Source organism: Delphinus delphis, chromosome 14 (assembly GCF_949987515.2).
Source record: "Delphinus delphis chromosome 14, mDelDel1.2, whole genome shotgun sequence".
Taxonomy (NCBI): Eukaryota; Metazoa; Chordata; class Mammalia; order Artiodactyla; family Delphinidae; genus Delphinus; species Delphinus delphis.
This window is the reverse complement of record NC_082696.1, coordinates 10,038,526-10,050,277: the sequence shown is the minus strand read 5'-3', so window position 1 is coordinate 10,050,277 and position 11,752 is coordinate 10,038,526.

The following is an 11,752-nucleotide window of genomic DNA, read 5'->3' as shown; positions in this document are numbered from 1 at the left end:
GCCCCATTTTTAGCATCTGAAAATTAGGGAGAAGCCTACTGACTTCACAGGCTGTGGGAGGGACTGAGTCAGACAACGTGGGGAATGGCCCCAGAACACTTGACCGTACCCTGCACGGGCCAGGCACTCGAGCAGTGGTAACCTTGCCCTTCCCGGCAGCGCTCTGGATGACAGCCGGTGAGGGCAGCTTTGCTGAGCTGTCGATTCCCAGTTCCCAATTTCGATGAACTCCATTTCCAGGACAAGACACGCACGAGCATTGCCAGAGCCAACGCGTTTGGCTCCAGCGTTTACTGCTGTGACACCTGCTGCTCGAACGGGCTCTGTGCTGTTTTGTACATGTTAGTTTTGGACAGTGGCTGCACATTTTGTCTTCGGATTTCTTAGTGGGGAGAGGTAGCATCTGGCAGCATGGCCTCCGACCGCGCGGCGTCTCGAGCAAGCACTGTCGCCGGCTGTGAGCTGGGATCGGACTTCTGTGAAGGGAGAGAAGGGCATCTGTTCAGAGAGGTGTGGCCGCCCCGGGGGAGGCCCCGTCGTCCACATTCCCACAGGGCTGGCTAATGGGCCTCTCCAAACACAAACATGAGGCAGAACTCCAGGGCTTCTGTCCCCTCGCTGCGTACAGCCGGCCCATCAGCCCTCCCTAAAGCCCGCCGTCTTCCCACCATCTCCTTTTGTACAGCCCCAGGCCAGGCCGGCCTCCTGGATTCCCCACGCAGCGCCAAGTGGTGCTTCAAAGACAGGCCCCACGCAGATCCCCCCAGGCCTGGGCCCTTCCTGTAGCCTCCATCACAGGTACAGACCGTCCCTGACTTGCGGTGGTTGGACTTAAGATTTTTCAAGTTTATGATGATGTGAAAGTGATACACACTTGGTAGAAACTGCACTTTGAACTTTGAATTTAGATCTCTTCCCAGGTTAGGGATGTGCGGGACCATCTCTCTCGCGATGCTGGGCAGCGCCAGCAGTCCCGCGGTCACAAGGGTCAACAGCCAATACGCCTGCGGCCACTCTGTACCCGGACACTTTGTTTTTCACTTTCAGTATAGTATTCAGAAAATCACAAGAGATATGCAACACTTTATTGTAAGACAGGCTTTGTGCTAGACGATTTTGCCCCAGTGTAGGCTCATGTAGGTGTTCTGAGCACGTTTAGGGTGGGTGAGGCTGAGCTGTGATGTCCGGTACGTTTGGTGTATTACACGCATTTCAACCTTTACAGTATTTTCAATTTACAATGGGTTTATCAGATGTGACCCCATCATAAGTCGAGGAAGACCTGTAGAATAAAATCCAGCTCTTTCCTCGGCCCAAGGCCTCATGATCCGGCCCCGTCCACCTCTCAGCCCCTTCCTCACACAGGGCCGGCTTCACAGGCACCACGTCTGCCGTCCCGCCGGTCCCACGCTTCCTTCTTCCTGTGCTGTCGCCGTCTGGAATCCTGAATAATTTGTGAACGAGGGCCCGCGTTTTCATTTTGCACTGGGCCCTGCAGATTGTGTCCTGTCCTCACATCCTCCTGCTGTTGGCCACACTCCAGCTCTCCTGGTCCCTGGAACACCCAGGCTGCTTCTCCTCTGGGGCCTTGGCCGTTTCCCCCGCTCTTTGCAGGGCCCCTGCCTTTTCAGCGGGCGGCCTCAGAGGGGACTCCCGCCCACACTCCCCCCCGCCTGCCCAATATCCACCCACCGCTACACTCCAGGCTCACCCTGTCCCTGTCACACCAGGGTCCTCACACTTCAGACAGCGCCCAGCACAGTGCGAGTACTCGATACACAGGTGCTGCGTGAGTGAAGGACATAGAGCAGCTGTCAGTTCCAGAACTTAGGCTCTGTTTCTGGCCTGAAGGTAGTAACTGAGGGAGTTAAAAAATGTTGCTCACAGAAAGAGTTAACTGCTCTGTGACTTTGATTTGGGACAGGGGTCAGCTGAAGGAGAGAGAGGGAGTGCGGCCGCCCCTTCGGTGGGGCCAGCGCTGGCTTCTGCAGAGATGCGATTAACTGAATATTCTGAACACTCAGTGAAGAGCTCTGATGACTTAATAAAATTAGGAACTGAAGTAAAGGACAGTGCCTGGAAGAAGAGCACCTTACACACACACACACACGTCTATACACCTACCCATACACACCCCTACACATACACACGTATACACGCATATGCATACACAGATACACACACCCATATACATGCCACACACACACCTATACACATACACACACCTACATACACACATGCATGCACAGATACACATACACCCACATACATGCCACACCTATACACATACACATACATTCACAGACACACATACATACACCTACACATATACACCCATACACATACACACACCCATATACAAATATACTCATCCCTATATACATATACATACACCCCTACACGCACACGCGCATACACACATCTACACATATATACACACACACCCACATATACATATACATACACACACCTACACACATATGTACATACACCTACACGCACACACATATGCACATACACACACACAGTCTAAGGCAGTGCTTGAAGTCTTTTTTTTTTTTTTTTTTTTTTTGCGGTACGCGGGCCTCTCACCGTTGTGGCCTCTCCCATTGCGGAGCACAGGCTCCGGACGCACAGACTCAGCGGCCATGGCTCACGGGCCCAGCCGCTCCGCGGCCTGTGGGATCCTCCCGGACCGGGGCACGAACCCGTGTCCCCTGCATCGGCAGACGGACTCTCAACCACTGCGCCACCAGGGAAGCCCTTGATTATTTTTAAAATCATTTTTCTGGGTCTTTTAAAGATATATATGAAATTTTTATGTTTGCTTTCTCTACCCTACCGCAATTCTTTTCTAAAAACAAGTCTGAGTGTCAATGAACAGACGAACACACAAGCGTGCAGCACTTTACACCCTGAGCTCCTGTCGCGAGCTGACCAAGTTCACTAGGCAAGCTGGGGTTTGGGTTGACCTAGAATAGTCTTCAACCACAGGCTTTTTTTTTTTTTTTTTTTTCCAGAACCTGCAGTTTTGGTTGTGCCCTCTCTCTGGACACCTGCCCTGTGGTTAAAGGGGCCTTGCACTTTCTATGTCAAGCCTCTGGGCTGTTGAGTGAGAAGCCCTCCAAGGAGCTCTCTGCAGTGTCTGCAGTTTCGCAGACACGTGGGGGGTTCATGCTCTTCCTCAGACAGTCTGGCTGCAAGGAGCCCTGCCTCCTCCCAATGCCTGGGGGGGGGGGACTTGTGGGCTCCCTAGCGGTACCCCAACCTCTGGAGGACAACTGTTTCCCCTACAAACCTAGTCTTGTCATGCTGGACTTGAGAACGATTCACTGGCCGTCGCGGCCTGTATCTGGTGGCATATGTGGCTGGGTTGGGAGTGAGTCTGTGGGAATTCACATCACGGCTTGTAAAGAGACAGCTCCATGTGGTGGCGCAGGGCCTGGGACCTGGGTCCCGGCTGCCTAGGGCCGAGTCTGGGCTCCTCCTGCACTAGCTGGGTGGCTGACTCAGCCTCTCTTCCTCAACATCCTCACCTGCGGGATAGTAATAAACCTCCCTCACGGGGTTACTATATTTAGAGATAAAAGACTTCAGGTGGGGCCCGTGAGCCGTGGCCGCTGAGCCTGCGCGTCCGGAGCCTGTGCTCCGCAACGGGAGAGGCCGCAGCGGTGAGAGGCCCTCGAACCGCAAAAAAAAAAAAAAAAAATCAAGACAAGGATAAAATTAGAATGCGAATGGGCAAGCCGGAGGCCTGCTTAAGGACCGCAGTGGATCCGCACATGCGGCCCGAGATTCCTGAGGGTGGAGTGGGAAGAGGCACCGACCTGCCTCCTGACGGCCACGTGCTTTGCAGGCTCCCTGCTTCCTTCCGCCCTCCGTCTTTCCTGGTCAGAAGTCCTGATTCCTGTCTGCCCTCCCGGGGAGCCTCCCTCCTGCTCTCTCCCTTCCTGCCCTCGATTCCTCGCCCTTCTCTGGGTTTATTTACAGCCGCCTTCTCTTTCTGAAGCTGCCGGAGCTGCACAAATAGGCCGGGCGCCTCGGCCCCAGCCGGGTTTGGAGGCCAGGGTGGAAGGAGGTCTGCGCCTCCAGCCAGCCCGCGTGGGACGGGGCGGAGTGCTGGCCGCTCCCCCAGAGCTCAGGGACTGCTCTGACCTCCCTCGTTACTCCTGGCTCGTTTATAATCAGCTCTTCCATTCTCTTAACCCGAAGCCCTCTCAGAATCACAGTAATTGCCCATGACTGCAGCTGGGTGGTTCATTTATTCTTTCTAATTTGGAGAATCCAAATGGTTTAGCCCCCGTTTTTATTTTAAAAGCTTTAGGGGTTTTGTAAACTTTGGAGGCACTAAAGCCAAAGTAGCCAGACACATGCTCACACAAGTCCAAGCACACGCACCATGGGGCACGCCACGGCACCTGCAGGGCAGACTTTTTGAGTGAGGAGTCGGGGAGGCAGGTAATATGATCTGAGAGACTGGTATGTAAGCTGCACCACCCACACCTACACCGCCAAGGACACCAGCATCACCTCCACCTCCATCAACTGCACCGCCATTACCACCACTTCCATCACTACCACCACCATCTTCACCTCCATTTCCACTACCATCACCACCACCCCTCACCCAGGTGCCTAAAATTCCACCATCGCAGCTTCATTTCTTTGGCTTAATCATTTGCTTTCTTCAGCCATTCTCTTTGAATTACATTAGTGTGAAATAGTGAGGCTCAGACCTGCTTTTCTCAATGACTGAATGTCCCCAGGAGTATGAGCCAGATGCCAAGAGGAGGTCTCTCAAAATAGGAGGGCGGGAAGATGAGTGTGTGTGTGTGTGTGTGTGTGTGTGTGTGTGTGTGTGTGTGTGTGTGCGCCCGCATAAGCATGTCTTATCAGTTTAATAAGTTTGAAAAAAGAAAACGTCTACTGACGCCTCTGCAACAATGTCAGGGCTCATTGTTTATGTTTCGATCTTAACAGAGCAAATCCTAAGTTTCCATCTTAGGGAGCAGATTATAAAAAACTGATTTATCCTGAAGATAAGTGGTTCTCAAACCTTATCAAGCAAGAGAATCACCCAGAGGGCTTGTTCAGACGTAAGACTCTGAGTCTCCCAGTCAGCAGGCCTGGGGCGCGGCTCTGTGATCTGCATTTCGCACAGGTTCCCAGCGATACTGCGGCTGCTGCAGTTCTGCAACCATGCTTGAGAATCAGTCCAGTAGGTGAAAACACACCCACGCTGTTACGGCACGCGCACACACACACACATACACACACACACCACAAACACAAACTTGTAGAATGCGTCAGCCCTTTCTATGTAGATACTCCTGTCCTATGTACAGCTTGAAGAATGTGAATAAAAATAAAATACCATGGAGAGCTAAAGACATATTAAGATCATCCAACCAGCTGAGAAGAGTAGTGTTGTAATACGATTGGCCCAGAGATGTGGATGGGAGAACTTACATAGAAAATATGAAGTCTTGAGTAAAAGTAACATAACTTACCCTAGGTTGGGCCGACACAGCAATTTAAGAACAGCCAGCACAGGGAGGCCAAAGGTGGCTGAGCTGACCCCGGAGCAGCGAGGGCCTGAGAGGAGTTCCTGCTCCAGCAAAGAGGGGCCGTGAGGGGTGAAGCGCTCCAGGGGCAGCCAGGGAGCAGCGCTACAATATGCCTGCGGCCTGCGCCTGTTTCCGGACTCAACAAATGCCCCCAGGAAGGAGGCCGCCCGCTGAGGCCATGGGAGGCGAGGCCCCAAGTCAGAAGCCTGTTGCCCACCAGCACCGGCGGAGCCCCCTGAGATTCTGGCAGCCTCGTCTACAAAATGCCGATGATCATCTGCGTTTGGCAGGACGGTTGTGAGGGTTAAATGAGATTCTGCGTGCTCCTGTGCTCTGTAGGGTGTAAAATGCTCTTACCACTAAAAGACAAAAATGCAGATGCTATATCCAACTCAAGGGAAGAAGAGACGGCTTAAAGTTTTAAGTAATGTTTGTTCACTTGTGTCAGGCCTGAGACTCGTTTTTTAAAAAGGAGTGAACAGATAAATTTGGGAAAAGAAGGTGTTAGGAGGACTGGGGTCAGGGGTGAAACACCAGCCGCCACCCCAGGCCGAGTCATCTCCCGTCCTGCCTCTTGGCGTCTGGAATGCCGCCTTCTCCTATGTTGTTAGTAGGAAGGATTCTCCATTTTCCAGAGTCTCTGCTAAAAATGCAAATATCCCTGGGAGTGGCACCCTTGAAGCTCTTAAACCCCCAGGCAGCAGCTCCCAGGTCTGCTCCCTCCTGGCGCTGGGACGGCTGGTGAACCTCGCCCCTGGACCACAGGAATATATGAAGCTGTTATTTCAATTCTCCAAACATCCAAGGAGGAAGAAGCAGCCAGAAAATACAGGTCTCAAATTGACCAGGTTTCGGAACCTGAACATTCAGGTGGAAAGGAAGCCCATTTGAAGCCAATGCTAAGGCTTCTAGACACAAAATATGGGCTTGTTCCCAAGAAGCCATTCAAGGATCTCACGATTTCTTGCAACAGCTCCTCCCCTGCCCCACCACACCCTGACATTAACGTCGGTCTTGGGGTGTGGGTCGGAGGGCGTGTGTCCCGAGGGCTCTCTGACTCTGCTGCAGTTGGACACTCCTGGGGAACGTTTGAAAGTCTCAGTGGCCAGACGCCCCCCAAACCAGTTAAATCAGGATCTCCGGGGCGTGACCTTGGCATCAGCATTTTCCAAACGCCCTGGGGGATTCTAGTGAGCACTGAAGTTTGAGAGCCAGCGGCCTAGTCTGGTTTAGGGTGGGAGAAACCTGGGTGGATGTCCTTCTCCCCCGTTGGCTTTGTGGCTTCAGGTAAATCCCCTGGAGTCTGAGAGCCTCAAGAGTGCTCACCTGTAAGGTGGGGCGACTCTTCCGTCACAGGCTCGTGAGTGGTGCAGAGGTGCGTGAAAGAGCCCCAGGCACAGCTGGTGCCTGACACAGGGAGATGCTGCTCTTTGTAAGTTCAGAAACTGGGGAGCGAGGCTTTGAGTGCACCTCAGATGGGGCCCCGTGTCCCACCTGGAAAATGATGCGCTCAGATTAGAAACGTCTCAGGTTCCCTTGAGCTCTAACACCCTGGGAGTCTGCAGTCGAGAGGGGGGAATTGCAGGTGGTCCTGAATAGCTCTGGGAACGTTGCAAACCATGACAATGAGCAAAGCAGGGCTACCAAATTACCTTCCCCTGCACCCGACCCTCCCCCACCTCACTGCTCCGTCCGTCCGCTCGCTCAGGAGACTTCAACCTCTTGCCGCCTTTGTCAGCAGCCCTTTCATGTCCTGGCCGAGTGGACAGGGCCTAGCAGTGACCAGTCAAGGCCATGGTCCCTTGGGTGGGGCTACAGGCCGAGCAAGGCTGCCAGGCTCTTGGGCCCCGAGGAGAGCGTCGAGGACCCTCTGGTCCGGAGCTTGGCACTGTTGACCTTTGGGGTGGCTAATTCTTCACTTCTGGGGGCTGTCCTGTGCTTTGTGGGCTGTTCAGCAGCATATCTGGCCTCTATCCACTAGGTGCCAGCAGCAGCCCCCGAGGTCATGACAAAGACGTCTCCAGACGTTGCCAAAGGTCCCCTGGGGTCAGAATCGTCTCCCCTCACCCCTCGTTGAGAACCACTGATCTGGAGGCCCATCCTTCCCAGCCCAGATGCAGAAAGAAGAATGATGTTCTTTCGTGTGTGGATATGGATTAGTTCTGTGTTTCTCGAATATAGTCACAGGAGAGAGAGGAGGTGCTCTAAAAGCGCAGAATTGTTTCCACTCGAAGGTGGGCGGAGCTGGAGAAAAGGGGCGGGCATGGGGGGGGGTGTCTCTTCAAAAGGAGGAACCGAAACCCCAGGCCGCTGCCTCCCAGTAGAGACCTTACCTACCCAGGGCAGTGCCAGCCTTGGAGACAGGTGCCTGTGACGCTCCTGCCCCCCAGAGGTCCCCGGAGGGAGCCCTCGCCGGCTTCGGGACCCCGGGTGCGTTTTCAGCTGCGGCCTTCGTGGTGAGATGCTCTCGTGGGTCGCTGAGTGGAAGAGCAGGTTACAGAGGTCCCGAGAGGGTGTGATCCTCACTGGGGAAAAATAATACAGATCTGTCTGCACGCAGAGGGCACGACGTGGCCGTACCGACACCAAGGTGTTAATGTGGTTGTGACGGAGGCTGGGATTTCAGGTTTTCACTTATTTGCTTGTCTGTTTTCTCAGTTTTGTACCTTGAACATTGTAGTTACTGGCAGCAAGGGGGGGAAAAGTCACTCAAAAAAGTAGAGAAGAGGCAAACACTTGGGCAAAGTCACGTCAAACCCACGTCGCCAGAAACACTGCTGGGGTCATAAAAAGGCAGTGAGAGGGCAGGTCTGCCGACCTCCAGCCTTGGCGCCCGCGATGGGTGGGTAGGGGTCGCCCGCAGTGCTGCCTGTCGGAGGAGGGGGACAGAGAGGGAGGCTGCAAATAAGGAATCGGAGCGCGCCGGGGTGGACCGGGTCTGGGTGCAGCCGGGGGCCTGGTCCTGGGGACGCAGACCCTGCACGACGTTGAGGACCGTCGCCGTCGTCGGGATCTGTCAGCTTCGCGGGGGTGGGGGGCCAGAGAGGGGGAGACGTGCGTGACCACGTGGCTGAGGCCGCGCCTCTAGGACGCGGGGTCCGAGGTGTGCCGCGTGGGCCCCGGAGCCCCGATGGCCCGGGGTCAGGGAGTGGAGGCAGAAGGAGGAAAGGAAGCAGCGCTCCGGGACTGAGCTAGCGAGGCTCGGGGACGCGAGCTGGGCTGGGCGCCCGCCGCCCGGATGAGACGAGCCCGAGCCGCGGTCGCCGTGTCCCGAGGTGACGGTCGTAGCTCCTCCGCCCCACTCTGCGCGGGCCGGCCCTGGCCACCGGAAGGGCCGAGCCCCGCGCCGTCGCCCGCCGACGGCGCCGGGGTGTTCCCGCGGCCTGTCCCCGCTCCCGGCCCAGCACAGACCGCGACACGCGGCGGCCGCGGGGCCCGGGCTCGGCTGCCCTCTGCTGGGAGAAGCGAGAAGCGCAGCCTCAGGTTGGGCCCCACCGTCCCGTCCAGCCGGAAATCGACGCCGCCGAGTCCTTGAGAACGCGAACGTGGGAAGACTGGGAAAGGGGCACGTGGTGGGAGTGTAGACGGATCTTAGAAGGAAAGGCCGTCGTGGTGCATCAGGGGAGAGCGGGAGAGGCTGCCCTCTGCGTCCCACCGGGTCCCCGAGATGGGGACATTTGCCCTGCATCTACCGCGTGCACAGTGCTGGCTGCATGGGGGCCGTGGTTGGCAGGGGAGCAGGGCGTGGGCCCAGCTCCTCAGGAACCGGCACATAAGGAGAGGGACGGCCAGGCAAGCGGTAGGGCCACGTGCAGGCCAGTGGGATGGGGGCTGGCGGTGCAGGTGGCTTCAGAGCAGGCTGCGGGACTCATGTGAGTGTGGGGCACACAAGGGCGTTCTATCAGTGTCCTGGGTTGGCTTTGAACAAAGGAAATTTATTCTCTCAGAGAAATTTATACTGGAGGCCAAAAGTCCAAAATCCAGGTGTCGAGAGGGTCACTCCAGTCCCTCGGAAGGCTCCAGGGGAGAATCTGTCCGTGGCCTTTCTCTTAAGTTCTGGGGTTCCCTGAAATCCTCGGCGGCCCTCGACTTGTAGACACATGACTCCAGTCTCTGCCTCCCGTCTGGTCACCTGGCTGTCTTCCTCCACGTGCCTGCGTGCCTTCTCCTCCTCTTTTATAAGGACACCAGTCGATCTGATGAGGTCTGCAGAGTCCCTGTTTCCAAATAAAGGCACCTTCTCAGGTATTGGCTTAGGACTTGGGCGTGCCTTGGGGGGCTGTACATGATTCAACCCGTATCACTCATGTTGGGGTGTGGGCGGGAAAGTCCAGAGGGGAGCTTGGGCTTCACTCCAGAGGCAGAGAGAATGTGGAGAGATCCTGATGACCTAATCTAATCTGAGAGGCGCCAGGCAGGCAGGAGCCAGGATGGAGACAGGCTTCAGGAGGTGGGGCTGTGATTCTGGAGAGGGAGTCGGGGCATTTCTGCTTCCCCTCTTGGGAACTGGACTTCAGGACTGTCTGGGGGTTTAGATCAACCAATATACAGTAGGCAGTGTTTTCTTATTCTCAAAATTATTTTAAAAGCTCCGTTTTTTCTCTAGTTCAAAGAGCGATCCATGGTCACTTAAAAAAAAAAAGTCCGTGCAGAATAGTGTACAGAAGATTATCAAAATCACAGGAACCTCAGCAGCCAGGGATAACTGCATGTAAATAGATGCATATATATGTAAATGGCTGTGATGATGCTGTTCACGGTGAGAATCATGCCACACGGCCAACCTCTCTGGAGCTGTGACTTTTGCCAGCACTTTATAAATTTAGTTATGTAGATTCTTTTTAAGAAGGCTATTCTTAGCTCAAAATTTGACCCACAATTAGGATCAGTGTTGCCTCTGCAAGGGGCAGTTGCCTTGCTCATGTGGCCCAGAAGATGAGGCAAGTCTCGTCTCCCCAGGTGAGCCCAGGTGGGCTTGGGGGGAGGCCACAGGGAGAGGCAGGAGGCCCAACCAGGGTGAATAACCAGGGTCATCGCCAGAAGAACCAGACTGTGGCGGAGGGAGGGGTCACACCTCAAGTGCAAAGGGCCCAGAGAAGGCGGGAATGTCCTCAGCTAGCTAAAAATAGTCCCCCAATTTTAAGCAATACCTGTTCAGATTTAGGTGAGGTGGTGCAGGCAGTCATTATGCGAAGTATAATGTTTACAAGCCGATTTCCCCGGAAAAGTTCTCAGTTGTGAGTCCAGGATTATAGCAGCCCAGGGTCTTTCACAGAAATAGAAATTTTAAAATGTCTCCATGCATAAAATGTTTTTTGTTGAATTTATCACAGACTCCAAGTCAGGACTTCAGATAAGTCCAGAAATAAGAGAGTGACAATGGGAAGATTTCAGCAGTATTAATTTTTATAATTTATAACCTGTCCGCTTCTGAAAAGGGTTTTAGGCTGCTTCCAGTGAAAGACATGTGCACAACAGGGTTGCTAAAATGGGACTAGAAAGTTGGAGACTCATTCAGGAGGAGGAGGATGTGAAGGAGATAAACCTACTGTAACGCAAGGTTAAACTTATTGCCGAGCATCCCGGCAGCTCAACGACGAGGGCCTCTGAGGGAAGGTGACAGGAGGGTCCAGCTCAGCAGCCTGAGGGTAGAGGGGCAGGTTCAGTGCACGGCTGCAAGAGCACCTGGCTTGGATGGGGGGACCTGGACTGCAAAAGGGGACCCACCTGACCCTGGCCTCCTCCCAGGGTCTGTCCTCTCGAGAGAGGCCTGCCCTGCTGGAGTTCACACCCCTGGGCCCGAGGAGCAGCAAGGGGCGGCTAGTGGGACACCAGGTGTCATCTGGTTGTCCACATGTGTGTGCAAGCAAGGTCCTGGCAGTGCAGGGTAGGGCCCAGTCTGAGGGAGAGCAAAGGCCACCCTGGGTCAGGCCACGGGCTCTCCCTCCAGTGCATCCTTCACGGTCAAAAGAACCTCCCCCCCCCCCGCCCCGTCCCCAGCAAACCGTCAGTGCTTCAAGGAGGGGCTCTCTAATCACCATCGTGTCCCCCCAGCACCTAATGATTGTGCTTAATGATTGTGCTTCAAATGAATGATTGAAAGGAAATGCCGGGACATCCCTAGTGGTCCAGTGGTAAAGAATCCCCCTTCCAATGCAGGGGACGCAGGCAGGTTCATTCCCTGG